The sequence below is a fragment of the Artibeus jamaicensis genome, unplaced genomic scaffold (assembly GCF_021234435.1).
Source record: "Artibeus jamaicensis isolate MK-2021 breed Jamaican fruit bat unplaced genomic scaffold, CSHL_Jam_final contig_548, whole genome shotgun sequence".
Classification (NCBI taxonomy): Eukaryota; Metazoa; Chordata; class Mammalia; order Chiroptera; family Phyllostomidae; genus Artibeus; species Artibeus jamaicensis.
Window position 1 is genome coordinate 17,048,343 of NW_026521883.1, and position 14,708 is coordinate 17,063,050.

At 41.1% G+C, this 14,708-nt stretch overlaps 1 protein-coding gene across 2 annotated transcripts in view; it reads left to right on the forward strand.

Annotated features, from left to right (window-relative positions):
• RAB27A (RAB27A, member RAS oncogene family) overlaps window positions 1-14,708 on the forward strand; it is a 69,416-nt gene that overhangs the window by 17,052 nt on the left and 37,656 nt on the right. Inside the window, exon 2 of one of the 2 annotated variants that reach the window (XM_037151042.2) lies at window positions 1,380-1,497. The exons of the other annotated variant lie outside the window; for it this stretch is intronic. The gene's annotated coding sequence lies outside the window, so the exon portion shown is untranslated. The remainder of the gene's footprint in view (window positions 1-1,379; window positions 1,498-14,708) is intronic. 2 annotated transcript variants of the gene reach the window in all.

Consider the following 14,708-nt stretch of genomic DNA (forward strand, 5'->3'; position numbering starts at 1 on the left):
AAATCAAATGAGACAATTTCTGTGTTCAAGGCATCACCAATCAACAAGAAATAAATCAATAAGTATCGCATGGGGCTGACCAGTTCAAGGAAAGAGCAGTACAGAGAAGGGGTATCCAACTCAGCATTGCTCCTTGGAGGAAAGAGCCAAAGAGCTACGTCTCCCTGGGAACAGAGCTTGGTGGGCTCAGAGCAGTGGCTTTCAGTTCAGCGGGTGTCAGAATCACCCGGCAGTCTCAAAACGGACTGCCTCATCCTTCCTTAGAATCTCTGATTCAGTAGGCCTGGGATGGGTCCCAGAATGTGCATTTCTAACAATTTTCCAGGTGATGATGTTGAGTTCACATTTTGCAAACCACTGGTTTAGAGAATTACCAATAGTTCCGGTGGCTGGAGGCAGGATGCCGGGAGTGGCAGGCCCCTGAAGTCAGAAGCCGGAGGAGCGGGGATTTCATTGCAGAGGCGGTGGGGAGTCTCTGGCAGGTTTTACAGAGGGAGCGATGGAGCCCCGTTTGCCTTTTGGAAAGATTACTTTGGGCGACTGTGGAGGATAGATTAGTGGTGGTACCAGGTTGTGGGCCAGAAAACCAAACAAATGGTTAATTTTAGCCCTTCAGATGAGCAATACAAGCTCGGAATAACAGGGAGAGAAGGAAAGAGCCCCAGAATGTGGGGACCAATTGGAAGTGGGTGAGAAAGAGAGGGAGGGGCCACTGAGGACCATCAGATTTCTGGCGGGGTGTGTGTTGGGACTGTGCTACTGAACACAGAGAGAGAAGGGGGTCTGAAGCAGGGTTGGGGGAAAAGAGCAAAGGAGGTCAGCTGAGGGCAAGACATGTTGAATGTGAGATGCCAAGGTGGACCTTAGCAGTAGACAGTTTTACTCACGGATCTGGAGTGAGATTCTAGTAAGCCATCCCGCCCCTCTCCCTCCACCACTTCCATTTATCTCCTTTATTATTTGTTTAGATCAAGCATTGTATTTGTAAAGAAACAATATTAGTGTAACCTTGGAGGGGCTTGAGGACAGGATACTTTGAAAGATGTTTTCTCAAGAACACAAATGTTTGACTTTATTGATTACGGGAAAAGGAAGAGTTGAAGTATGTGCTGGTCTTCTAAACACAGAAGAGGTTAATACAGCCACTCTCTCTGTCCGAGAGGCCCGTCAGATTAGCTTTTAGTCAGCTCAAAAGGGTGAAACCACTTGACTTGGCCTGCAGACCATATGACGAACAGCTGAGACTAATTAGCTGGATTGTGGGTTTTTGCAGAGATGCCTGATTTTGAAAGTGGATGGGGCAAACTGCTTTTCAAAAGACTCTTTTGAAAAACTTTGGAAGTAGGTGATTCTGACTTGAACATTTCTCTCTGTATTAGACAAAAGTAAGCTTTCTGAAGAGGACATGTGATTGGAAGTTGTCTAATTGTTGAAGTGTTGCGAACTCCAGTCCCTAAAGTCTTAGGAAAAACAACCAAGGATTTATACTTTGTCAAGGTATGGTTTTACATTTATCTTTTTTTTAGTGGTTTTGAGTTCTGCCATGTCGATTTTGAGGTACTTAAATTGTATGCAGTTTAACATAGAATACCACTGCACATTCTAATGTTTTTTAAATCACAGGCTTCAAGACGTCTGCTAAACTTGTTTAGTTTGAGACATGTATTTTCAATGACAAGAGAGTGGGCATGAATACCGACTGCGTTTTTCCTTTCTTTTAGGAACTTTAATAAAGTAGTAGGTTTTTATTCTCAGGTAATATGTTGATTAAGAGAGCTGACTAAAGAATTAAATAGCTCTACGAGTCTTATTCATCCTCTGAGGATTTTATTCACAATTCAAACTTATTGGGATATTGTTTCTAATATTGTTAATAGCTTTAATGGAGAAAAGCTTTATGTTAAGTGTGTGTTTTGATATAGAGCATATTTTATAAGGTGTATTTTTCCTATGAATTAAATTTGCCATCAAATTATTAATATTGATAGATTTGGTAATGGCACTGTGGTTATGTATGGAGTCTGCATATTCGGGGGATAATTAGTATGCAGTAATGAGAGATCTGGGTGAGGAGTATGACGGCACACTCTGCTGCACAGTCCTCTCTACTTTTGGGGTGATTATATTGCGCGTTTGCTAGGGCTGCCATTACAGAGTGCTGGGAACTAGGTAGCTGAAACAATAGACGTTTATTGCCTCACAGTTCTGGAGGCTAATAATCTGAAATCAAGGTTTAGGTAGGTTGGGCTCCTTCTGAGAGCTGTGAAGAAAGAATCTGTTCCAGGCCTTTCTCCTCGGCTTGTTGATGGCTGTCATCTCCCTGTGTCTCTTCTTGTCATTTTCCGGTTATGCATGTCTGTGTCCAGATTTCTTCTTCTGAGAACACCAGTTATACTGGATTGGGGTCCACTCGGTTATCTCTCTAAAGGCCTTATCTACAAATAAGGCCACATTCTGAAGTACTAGGAGTTTGGACTTTTACATACAATTTGGGGGCAGTGCAGTTCAACTCATAACAGATAAGGTGGAAAGATTTCATAATAACACATCTTAAAGATTTGCCTGCGAGGTCATTCAATAATCATTTGTTAAGCTGAGAACCTAGACTGTGCTGGGTGTTGAGTGCAGACAAATGAGACATGGTCTCTGCCCACTAACACTGGTTTAATCAAATGTATGGATGTAACTTTCATTTTTTTTAAATTTATTTATTTTTTATTGATTATGCCATTACAGTTCTATTCCCCCCGTCATTCCCCTCCACCCTACCTCTGTCCCCATTACCCCCCCTTTAGTTTATGACCATGTGTCTCAAGTTCTTTAGATTCTATATTTCCCATACTATTCTTGCCCCCCATCTATTTTCTATCTACTGTCTATGCTACTTATTTTCTGTACCTTCTCCCCCCTTCTCCTCCTCCCACTCCCCTGATGCTAACCCTCCTTGAAATCTTCATTTCTATGTTTCCAAGGATGTAACTCTCTGTGCATATGTTTTCTTATCTCAGCCACTGAGCCATGGCCACTTTCACCGTTGGGGTCCTTGGGGCACAATCAGAGTCCTGGCACATGGGCAGCCCAGTATCTTTTGAGAGGCACCTGGAAGGGCTCCTTTACACCCGAGTACCCTCACGATAGGCTGGGAGAGTGGAAGGACCCTTAACATTCATCTAGTAAGACCACCTCAGTTCACAGATGAAGAAATTGAAGCTCAGAAGTGTAAGGTCATTTGTCTGATTAGTGTCAGAGCCAAGGCAGTGCTTGACTTCCACTTGGTGTGCAGACCAATATCTCATTTTGTTTTCTTTGCCACAGATTCATGCTTTTCATGTAGGACTGAACCCAGAATCCCATTATGGGAAATCACCATGGCAAATAGCCTTGATAAAAAGCTGACTTTCTCTGTCAAAATTCTTGGATAATAGGTACCGAAAAAAAGTTTGGAGTGTTTATTCACAAGGGTGTTTCATCCCTAAACAAAGGGGTTTAGTCTCATCTTGGCTGCTTTTTCTCTGTGCCTTACATTTTTACCTTGTTCTTTCCAGACACAGTATTCAGTGGCCCAGCAGCCATTAGAATACAAACAACAGTTTTTCTTCTTTCTTGCTGCTGCCCACAAGACAGGAACTGTGGCAGAAAGAGAATGCTGATGAAACCTTGCCAACCAACAGGATGGCGCCATGGCAACCAGGACCTGCGCGTGTTGGCAGGTCTCAGAGCCCAGGGCTGCCTCTGCTTCTGCCCTCTCCAGACCCTCACTCGGTTCCTGAGTGCGCAAAGAGGAAATGCTCACCACTTCCCCTTGTTTCTGTTTTCCCTTTTTAGGATTAAAGCTTCCTGATACATCTGCCCATCTTTTGCTATTATTATTTCCTCTTTCTTCCCTCTGAACTTGGTTGATTCAGAGTTGGAGCTCAGGGGATGGCATACGTGGTAGATGATGAGTCATATAATATGCCCATTTAAAACCAAAGCTGATTTTTGCAGAAGCCATCGTTTTTTTGTGCTTTCTCGATATAGGACGGCTTCCTGCTTTCTTCTGCGTTTCTGATGCTGCTGTGTCTGGGCGGGGCTCCTGCCCTCTGCGCAGAGCAGAGGCTGGATTCTGCAGGGGTTGGAAGGTGGGGGGATAAAGAATGAGATGAGGGTGCTGCCTGAGAGGTGAGCTTGCATTGCTGCTGCTTCTCTAGAGGCAGGAGCCGCTTGGCTCAAACAAAAGCTGAGAGCATCAATTTTTGTTTTCCCCATTTCATACTTGATTAGGCTTCTCTGCTCCCTGATGTAATCTGCACAGGGACCCTTTAGCCATGAGTGCTGGATTCGTCATTCAGCAATATTAAATGGGCCCACTGTTTCACAAGAAGAAAGTCCAGATTGTTTTAAGCTCACACCTGTGTGTTGTGGTGACTGACCCAGCTTAGGGACTATCATTTAAAAAATCTTCTTCCTAAATGTCCTTTTTGGATCCCTCTTACTGATCCTTCCCTCTTGGCCCTCTCTTCAGTCTAATTGTCCATCTTTCCCTTGGCCCCAAGAAGTCAACTGTGTTGGATGACTCTAAAATCCATATTGTTAACTCTTATTTTTCTTTTGAGCTCTACTTCAGTTTTCCAAATGCCAGGCAAACACAACTCCTTGCATGTCCCTCAGATATGAGGGACATTTAATTGGTCATGATCCAGACAGTATAATGTAGGTGAGAGTATATCTGGGCTCAGATTTTGGCTTTTACTGGTTGTGTGACCTTGGAAAACTTAACCTTTCTGTTCATTAGTTTTTCTCATGTGTAAATTAGAGAGTTCACAGGGTTGTTGTAAGGATTAAACTTGTTAGTATTTTAAAGGGCTTAGACAAGTGCTCAGTGAGCATTAGTTATAATCATCTCAAATCATCTTTTCCTCTTACTTAATGATAATACCATTCATTCAGTTACTAAGCTAAAAATTATGGTTTTCTTTAATGCTTATACCAGTCAGTTAAGAAGTGATACTGATTTTTCTTTCTCCTAAATATATCTTGAATTAATCCCTTCCTCTTTATCCTCACCATCATCCCCACCGACACACTCCACCATTCCACGTAGTCTCCCGATCCTCTGAGTATTCCCAGTCTCCATGTGGCTGCCACAAAGATCTTTCTAAGGCACAAACCTCATGTTCCTTGCCTTCACAAAAGCCTGCAGTGGCCTCCCTTTCCCAGATGATGACACACAAACGTGTCAGTGCCACATAAGAGCCCTTACAGGCTGAGGTTCCAAATTCCCATCTTTTCAGCCTCCGTCTGGACAAGTACCCATTAGCCACATCTATCCGCCAAGTCCCCTAAATGCATCATAAGCTCTTCTGTCCTAGTCAGTCACCCCAGTACTTTCTCCCTTCTCATGGCTCTAAGCCTGGCCTGTGTTTTGTACTTGAATGTGAGACAATCCTTACTTAATTCCATCAAAAATCAGTACGTCTTTTATGGGGCTGGTATCAATCCATTTTGTTGACAGTGTCTATTCTCTTCAAAGGATAATGCTTATTCGACATATGATGTGAAGTCCTTTACCAGGTCAAGCTGTGAATTATTCAGCACTTTTGGCAGTCCTAACTAGCACAATAAGACAAGAAATAAAAAAGGTATAGAGAGTAGAAAGGAAAAACAAAATGGAATATTTTTAGCTGTCTAACAAATTATTAGAATTAATATAGCTAAGTAATAAACAGAATGTATGTATGTGTATATAGATATATATCACTCACAATAGTGACAGCAAATAAAGTATCAATAAGTCTAAGGATCTTTATGAAGAGAATTTACTTATTGGCAACATTTTTAAGGCATTTAAAATATATAAATATATGGACATGGATAGGTAAATTCAATATCATGAGTATGTCAATCTTCTCAATTTCATCTATAGATCAGCGTAATCCCAATCAAAATCCTTTTATGGGCCCTGGCTGGTGTAGCTCAGTGGATTGAGCGTGGGCCTGCAAACCAAAGGATTGTGGTTCAATTCCCAGTTGGGGCACATGTCTGGGTTGCAGGCCAATTCCCAGCAGCGGACGCACGAGAGGCAACCATACATTGATGTTTCTCTCCCTCTCTCCTTTCCTTCCCCTCTAAAGATAAATAAATAATTAAAAAAATCTTTTTATGGTTTCTGAGGAACTAAGATGGAAGTGTGAAAGGTAAAGTTGTCCATAGTAAAGTGGAGGGGACTGTTCCTCACAGATATAAAGTTGTATTGTAAAGTCATAGTAATTAAGGTCTTGTGACATTGGCCCAGGTGTAGTGAAAATGGCCAAAGGGACAGAACAGAGAGAGCCTTTAAACTGATCTCATATATGCTGACTCACTAGGGAAAGGATAATTTTTTTCAATAAATGGTGCTATGACAATTAGGTATCCTTCTGAGAAAAACAGAGAAAGTGGATCCTTCATATACCTTAACAAATCACCATATTTTTTGAACCATAAGGTTCTTAGAGGAGGAAAATAGAAAAAGAAATTTAAAAAAAATTTTTTAAAGATTTTATTTATTTATCTTTAGAGGAGAAGGGGAGGAGAAAGGGAGAGAAATATCAGTGTATGGTTGCCTCTCATGCGTCCCCTGCTGGGAACTGACCTGCAACCCAGGCAATTGTCCTGACTGGGAATCGAACCACAATCCTTTGGTTCGCAGGCCTGAGCTCAATCCACTGAGCTATACCAGCCAGCACAGGAAAAGAAATTTTGAAGCAAAAAAATGTGGTAAAATATGTAATAACATAAGTAACATAATATTTCACCACTATACATGTAAACAGAACTCAACAGCAGCATTAACAACCATTATTCCTCCCAGATTGCGGGAGTGGGGGGTGCGTCTTATAGTCTGGAAAAAATGGTACCAATGGATCAAAGACTTAATTGTAAAAGGTAGCACCTTTAGGAAATAATATAGAAGAATATCTTTATGACTTTGGCTAAGGAAGGATTTCTCAGGCATGATATAAAGAAAAATAACTGTTAAAAATATTGACAGATTTGACTACTTGAAGATTGAACCATTAAAAAAGTGAAAAGACAAACCACAAATAGGAAGAAGATATATGCAACATCTGTAGCTGACAAAGGACAAACATGAGGAATATATGAACTCCTTCCTGCATGTCCGTAAGAAAGAGAACCCAATAGAAAACAGGGAAAAGATATGAATGCGTTTTTTCTATCAGCGGTAACTGAATGTCCAATAAATTTTTAAAAAGATGCTCAACCACATTAACAATCAGAGAAATGCTAACTTAGATCACAATGTGTTACCATTTGGAGAAGTCTGACAATAAACACCAAATGTCGTTGAAGATGTGAAGCTGGGAGCGTAAAACACCACCCTGAACCACAATTTGGCATTATCACGTATTACTGAACCTCCATATACCTATGCCCCAGGAATTTCACTCTTTGTGTACCCCAGAGCAGAGCCTCCCCTTTGGTGTGCTCTAAGTGGTTCAGTTGTGTTGAGATACTGAACCCCTCTTCTCTCAGGGTGGATGGGCAGGGTCTGGCATTGCTGGAGCCCCCAGATCTGTTACCCTCGATCATGAGCATTTGTCCCGGTTTGTCATGAGAACAGCACGGAAAAGGTTGGGAGGCAGTTTCCTGGAGAAACTCTTGCTGGGTGCATCAGGAGACACACACATGCATATTTATTGCAGTGGTGTTTTTAAATGAGAGCCTCCAAAATGGGAGATGTGGTTTAGTTACGCTAATTCTCCTCTGAAAACCCACAGGCATTAAGTAATTAGAGAAGGTTTTGGCATGGTATTTCTCGACATCAGTGGTAAAAGTGGTAGATATTTCAAGCAAGATGAGAAAAAGGCTGAAGGAAGATGATATTACTCCTGACCAGTATGCATTTTCATTACCATATAGTCAGCTGGGCATGTAAGACTTGGGAAAGGTCTGAGTTTTGAATCTGAGTAGACACCTTAATAAAGGCTCCCGAAGGAGAGAATGCTGTGGAGCCAAAGTGATTTCACTGGCATTTCCCTCTTACTTACCACCAGATAAAGTGTCTTATGACAGAGGAATGATGTCTGCAAATGAAAGTTCATCAGAATGGCAGGGACTGCCCAGAGTGCCCTGTGTAGTTTAGTTTGGCTGAGAACACCCTGCTGTGATCCTTGGTCTTACGTGTTCTCTCTTCTGTGGTTTGGACAGTCACAGCCTTCTCTTTGGACCTTTCACGGCTGGCCCCTCTGCCTCTGTCCCAAGGACAGAGATCAATGTGGGACCATAGGGAAGGGGGGTGGTTTTCGAGAATTTCTCTTTGACTGTTTACCCATAACACTCAGTGTGGTCTAATCCAATTTCATTATCTCTTCACTCCAAAAATATGATATCCATTCTCAAAAATCTTTTGTCCACTCCAACTTTCTCCCTGCCCCCATTTCAAACATCCTGTTTCTGTCCACAACACCATTTTCCTGTCCTGGTCACTCAGCTCCATTCTTTGGAGTTCTTTCTCATCGTTTGCTTTGACTTCCACCCAGTGTGGCAATGCATTTTATTATTTTTAAATTAATGTCTCATAAATATCTTTCTTCCTGTTCGTGGTTTATTTTTTTACTTAAAAATATTTTATTTATTTTTAGAGAGAGGAGAAGGGAAGGAGAAAGAGGAAGAGAAACATCAGTGTGTGGTTGCTTCTCGTGCACCCCCTTCTGGGGACCTGACCTGCAGCCCAGGCATGTGCTTCGACTGGGAATTGAACCAGCAACCCTTTGGTTTGCAGGCCTGGACTCAATCTACTGAGCTACACCAGCCAGGGCTGTCTTTTTACTTTTTTAATGGCTCAATCTTCAAGTAGTCAAATCTATCAATATTTTTAGTAGTTATTTCTCTTTTGTATCATGCCTAGGAAATTCTTCCTTAGCTAAAGTGATAAAGATATTCTTCTACATTATTTCCTCAGTTTCATTTTCCCTGCTGCTGCCATTGTCTAGGCTTTAAGGAATGAGGGGGGAAATAAGGGACAGCTGCCACCATGACCTCATTTAAATTTCTCATGGCTGTACTCTGGACTTTGATAGAATCATGCAGTGTAGAATGTTTGTGTAGGGAAGAGACCTCTCATTTCAGATCTGAGGGAACAAGGCAGCTGCCGGTGGTGGCCCACACTGGCAGCAGAGCTGGGACTGGAACTCCACGCACTGAGGGGCTGTCGTCTTGCGCTCTCCAACTTGCCACATTACCTCATAGGCATTCCCTTGAATTTATAGTTGTATGTTTCTCTTGTCTCTCTGATGGTAAATTTTGAGAGGAGGAGTGATATCTTACTGACACCAGTAGCCTTCGAGGTAGTAACAGGGTGTGCTCTTGTGCTAAACATGCGATCTTTCCCATTCCTCATCATCTAGCTAAGACCTTCCTGACTTTGAAGGTGCGCGGCTCAGGCCCTGGTTCCTGCGCAAAGCCTTGGCCAGGTAGCTCCCTCTTCCTGACCTCCCAGCGTCTGCTTGTCTTATTTAACCCCCATCTTACATGTAGCCGGTCGTTTACAGTTTATAAAATGCATTCACATACTGTACCCTTTAATCCTTCCAATAATCTTGCTAGATAAACATTGCCGTATTGAGGAAACAGGCTGGGAGAGGTTACATGACTGGCTGTAGGTAACGCAGCCAGGAAGTAAGTAGCTCAGGTCCATGCCCATTTCACTTTTGCTGCCCTGTGCCGGGTGGTCCGCGTGGTGTGCCGGACAGCTTGCTCCTGCTCATCTTGCCTTACTCGTCCTTTGTTGACGAGCAGCTCATTTTGTTTCCTCATCCCAATTACCAATTTTGAGGGGAGTGGCTGGATCACACATTTTTTTTTTTCATGTCATCCTTAGTTGCTAACATAGTACCGGGCACGTAGAAGTTGCTTATCAAATACTGTTGAGTTGAATGCAAATATAATTTAATTTACCAAAAAAGAGCGGCTATCAGTGGAGCTCCAAGACAGTTTTTGGATCACTCCTAAATGAAATCAACAGGGAACAGAGGGAACCAGAGGAAGGAAGAGGCTGTTAAAGAAAGCCAGATGGTAGAAACAATTAGCAGTTGAGTGACAGCTGGCCTGTTGTCAGTCAGCTGGTGAGTGGTGGGGGAGAAGCAATACACAAGTAGACAGTCTTCCGGAAGTGTCAAGTTTTTTGGAGGGATGAGCACACTCATGAGATGGAGAGGGGTACTTAGAATTAGCATAAAGCCCATACAAGTTAAGCAAGATGAAACATTTGGACTCACTGAGAAGACATTGGTTAAAGGAATATCCAGAGTAGAATATGGCTTACGAGCCATATTGGAGGCAGGCAGAGAAGCATTTGGCTTAGATCCTGATCATTTGGTTAATTACTGAGGCTGCGAGAAAAGGAGCATAAATAGGTGAGGATTTTCCATCGAAACAACTGCCCTCCCCTTTCCCTACTATGGCAATCGGTAGGGCTCAAACCTAAGCCTCGGAGGTGGTAAGTGAAGAGAACCCCAATTATTACACGTGTTGTCCCTGCGCAGAGGAGCGGAGGGATGACCGGCTCCGTGGGTTTTCTGGTGCTGCCCCATTTCACCGCTTCTTGTGCATTTGTCCCATAAACCAGTGAGGTGCTTGAGAAATTTTGGTACGTTGACAAGCAAACTATGTTTCCAACTCTGTCTTTTCTGAAAGGGGTCATAAAAAAATCCACTGGCAGATCTCATGCCCCAGATTTGGGCTTGAAAAATCATACTATGTCTCTTGAGTTCATAAATATTTTATATCTAAACAAAAGTGTAAAACTTCTCCACTAGCATGCATATTAAAAATGTCTGATTTCCTAATAGAAGTATACACATGTTCTTTGATGAGCTCTGGAGAACATAAGATCAAGGTCTTCTAGATTAGAAGTAATAGAACTTTAATATCTGTTCCTTTGTCAGAAATATTCATAGTTTAAAAATATTTCAGAGGAACCAAAGGAATGTGTATCCCAACTGCTTAGAGGTGCCAGCAATTAATGGAGATTATTTCAAATTAATACTTGTAATTTCTGTGTAAAATCATTTTCACTGTCATGTTCTTTACAGTAGACCCTAAGTAGACTTGGTTTTGGATATTCATATATAAATTTTTAAGATGATTTCTCATTTCTGGGAAAATTGATTAATATAATTGGAGTTTATTATTAGAAGTTTTAGTTTAATTTCATTGCTTGATAGTTAAATAGCAACTGTATCTTTATGTGATGTGCAAATACATATGGGAAAGTTTAACTTAAAAAGGATGCCATTGATAACATCATTTATTTAAATGGAAAGATAATTCCTGAGGTCAAAACATTTTACTTATATACTTTGGCAATTAAATGTGTTGGTATGTGGAGATTAACTGTGTATTTTATTTATTTTTTTTTTTAAGATTTTATTTACTTTAGAGAGGGAAAGGGAGGGAGGAAGAGAGAGAGAGAGAAACATCAATGTGTGGTTGCCTTTCGCACACCCCCATCTAGGGATCTGGCCTGCAACCCAGACATGTGCCCTGCCTAAGAATCAAACCAGTGACCTTTCAGCTTGCAGGCCAGTGCTCAGTCCACGGAGCCACACCAGCCAGGGCTAACTTTGTATTTTAAAAAGCGGATTTACTAAACCAGGATTATGGGATCATGACACAGATATTTGTGTGTGGCTTATAAAACCTTTCCCACTACTTTATAGTCACCTCTCTCATGTAGAATCTCATTTCCTCCTCATTAAAAAACTGTTTAATAGCACATATCTTTAATTCCCTCCTAACACTAAAACAAAATTTCTAAAATTGTTGCTTATCAGTTTCTTACAAACTTGTAGATATTTCCATGTCCATGGTGTTCCTTTCATGTGCTTTATGATCCTCTTGTCTATAATTTTCTTTACCCTTTGGCTTCTTCTCTTGCTGATTTCTACTCTCTTTGTGAACACAGAATATTTATCCTTTGTTAGTAAATCTATATTGAAATTTCTTTATTCTGTTTTTTTCTTTTTTTAAACAGGGCCCTCTAGATTCTTTGAATGATTGTCTTGCCCACTCACTGTAGCCTCTGTATTCTTAGCCTCCTACTTTCAAATATCTTCCTCAGAGGTTCATTCAGAAGAGAGGGGCTTGGTTCCGTAGATGCCTATCTCAGGCTCGGCCGATGTCATAGACTAGATATGGCTTTGGTGGACCAATCTGTAACTTGGATGCTTTGATTTTCATCTGTCCAGGGCATGAGGAAGAAACTTAGTGAAGGAACCTGGCTGGAGCAATTAGGGGGAGCCTTTGAAATTGAATGGGCTAAGAACAGAGGAAAGCAAGTGGGTGGAATACTTTACCTCGACTTAGAAGGTGTCAACTGGAAAATAATATTGACTCAGTATCTTGTCACCAGAAGGATTTATTATGGAAAAAGAAATGGTTGCAAAGCAAAACAAAATAAGTACATATTTCTAACTTAAAAAAAAAAAAAGGAAAGGGTTGCAACCCAGTGCATGCAGACATGGCAAGCCATGTGCACTCTCTGGCCTGTGTGCCCAGATGAAGGAGTCTTCATACAAGGGGAAAGGAAGTTAAGGGAAGGGGAAGTTAGAACCATCAAGCCTTATTATAAATGTAGAATTTTTCCTGTAGGGTTCTCGTGATTTCATGGGGTACAAGGACTTCCATAGAGCCCCAGTCCCTCCTATACACCCTCCCGGCAGATTATGTTTTCTTAAAGTTCCAATTAGTCTTTATCAAAGGTAACGAATCTCTGTGGCTTTTGATAGAGGGACAACTACTTGGGCCTTTTCTAGGTATTGTTTCTGCTGGCTTTGATGAGCTAAGTAAGTGTTCTCACCAGTCAGTTATGGCAAGATGAGCTCCTGATTTCCCCCCCCAAACCCATAAGCCACTTCTCCCCTTTTTGAACTTCTTAGTTTGTTGGTGTTTGACTTTGACCACCTGTCTGGGACCTCCATTTGTATTTAGCCCCTTGTGGCCTGAAATTGGTTCTATGCCGCTTTAACACAAGGCTGCTTGTATCAGTAGGCAACACCAGGGGTTGTTCTGTTCCCATCCTCCCTATGCCTTTTTCTCCCTTCTTGTAGCTTTCTTAGAGTTTTAAGTAGCAATGGTTTTATGTACAGGCATGCCTCATTTTATTGTGCTTCACTTAGTTTCATTTCACAAATTTAAGTTTTTTACAAATTGATGGTCTGTGGCAACCCTGTGTCAAGCAAGTCTATTGGCATCATTTTTGTAAGAGGCTCAGATGATGATTAACATTTTTATTTTTTAATATTTTTTATTGCGCAGTTAGCATTTTTAAATAATACAGTATTTTTAAGGTATGTTCATTTTTTAGACAATGCAGTTGCACACTAAATAGACCACAGTATAGTATAAACATAACTTTTATATGCCCTGGGAAGCCAAAAAATTTGTGTGACTCACTTTATTGCAATATTAACTTTTTGTGGGTTTTAGAACCAAACTTGCAATATCTCTAAGGTATGCCTGTAAAACATTATGTATCCATTAGCTGTGACAAGGAGTTCTATGGATAAAATACAGGGGTGGGAAAAAGCAGGTTTACAGTTGTAATACAAATAAATAATACAGGAATTAATAAATAATAATATGAGAATAAAATTGTGTTTCGTGTGCTCATAACTGCCAACCTACTTTTGCCAACCCCTGTACAATGCTAGCAATGCTTATTCTGAATTCATAGAAAAAAAATTAAGTTAGTGGAGAGAATTTTGTTTTTCTACCATTGGTATTTGAAAAAAATTGTGCTTCTCTATGTTTTTCTCTGCTGTAATTTAGTATTAAAGTGGCTCCTGACATAGCACAAAATAATATTCTTAATTATTCTAAGTTTGCTATGTCAACATTTTATTAATGTTCTCCAAAGACTATCTTGACTTTTAAGGGTTCCACCCAAGTATATACATTCTTGAGTCCATCAAGAATAATCTGGATATATTTTCTAACGGCCTCAGTATGTCCTTTTAGATACAGGAAAATATCACCAGTGTTGCTGGTTACAAGTATCTTCCCAACAGTTCCCTTTTTTAAGGATGCTGGTCTTCTGTCCCAAGGGGTGGTGCTGCCTCTTGGATCTGTGATGGCCAGTTTGGTCTAGATCTTCCCAGGGCTATCCAGCCCTTGACCCACAGCTCCTTTTTCCTCATGAGTGACCAACGATCATTGTCCCCAAGACTCTTTCCTACAGGCTTATTCTCTCAAGCTTTAGGCAACCTTCTTGGATTTCTTACCAGGGACACAGTATACATTTCAGGTTTCCCTCCCAGGTGAGAAGAGTCCTAAGGTTGTGCTAAGTGGAGGATATATGAGAGGTGGCATCTTTAGGAGTTGTTAAATAAAAAAGCCTGGGAGACCTTATAAAAGAGTTGTCAGTCTAAGGTGTTTAGGTAGCCAGGAAGCGTTTGGGTACAAAGCTGGAGGGAAGTGAAGTGATTCAGAGCCAGCCTGAACATAGAGCCTTGTGTATTGGCTTTCCAAATGTGTACAGTGGAGTTTCTGTTAGGCCCTTGTTGGGTCCATAGGCCCTGGAGATGGTGACCTCACTTTTATTCCTTTCATCAGAATGGTTTTACTTTCATTTGTTTTATATGATAGAATGGCATATAAGATTTTTTAAAATATATTTTATTGATTATGCTATTACAGTTGTCCCATTTCCTCCCCTTCATTCCCCT